Source organism: Dendroctonus ponderosae, unplaced genomic scaffold, assembly GCF_020466585.1.
Source record: "Dendroctonus ponderosae isolate FM_Combo_2020 unplaced genomic scaffold, Dpon_F_20191213v2 Dpon_F_20191213_3, whole genome shotgun sequence".
In the NCBI taxonomy this organism is placed as follows: domain Eukaryota; kingdom Metazoa; phylum Arthropoda; class Insecta; order Coleoptera; family Curculionidae; genus Dendroctonus; species Dendroctonus ponderosae.
Window position 1 is genome coordinate 16407468 of NW_026018508.1, and position 1032 is coordinate 16408499.

A 1032-nucleotide genomic window follows, 5' to 3' on the forward strand; every position below is an offset into this window, starting at 1 on the left:
AGCAATTGAGAAAATTTTAATTTACGGAACACTTTTCACTGGCAAGTATATAATTACGTAATAAACTACCGCTCAGAAACAATCTAAAAGCTCGTAAAACTAACACATTTTTGATAACCAATTATTGCATGGAATAGAAAAAAACGAATTCAAGGCAAAATAAGTCCAAGTGTTGCTCCTTTAAAATCCATTCCTCAGCTATATCGTTTACTAAGTAGGTTTAAGTATAGTATTGATTAGTTTCCAAAGCCTTGTCCCATTTTTTCTTGGTAGCTCAATCAATCTCCACATCGCAAAACTGTAGGAATTGTATTACGAAAAATCCCATTAAACACGGTTTAATTTCAATCCTTATATGTCGGACTGTATCCTAATTTGTTGCCCTCTGCAAGCGTTAATCAATTTTGTGCAATCATCCGGTAAAAATTTGTTTTTAATCGCTTTCAAAGTTGCTAGACAAGCATGGGAACAGTGGCAAATTATTTGGACTAAACAACCAGACAGTAAAAAAATATTTATAAAACACACATGACCCTGACACCGACAATAGAAAAAAAATTACTATATCGCCTTGCTAATGGATTAATTTTTTTGTTAATATCATAGCAGGTGTAGTATGTTGCGCATTTTGTAAGGTTTTTTCAAAATTTTTTGTTTTCGATAGTTGAAAAGTTGCAGTAACTTTTTTTTTTTTTCATTATTAGGTTGAAAAGTAAATCGATTACCGCACTAGAAGCCTAATAGACACTTACGTCGATTTTTCTGTGAGATTATTAAGTGTGTTTAATCTGGAATACTTCATGATTATTATTGCGTGATATTTAACCCATAATTGATCAAGTATTTAATCAGCAATGGCCACAGACATTTTCAACTTTGTGTGGGTTTCCAGGCTTGATCTACTCATTTTTACATAACAATACACCCACTAACACTCATCTAATAATGGCCTTATCGCACTAGTAAGGTAAATGGATTTTTGACTTCCAACAGGCTTGTGATTTTGCATGCTATTGCAACCCACTAACATAA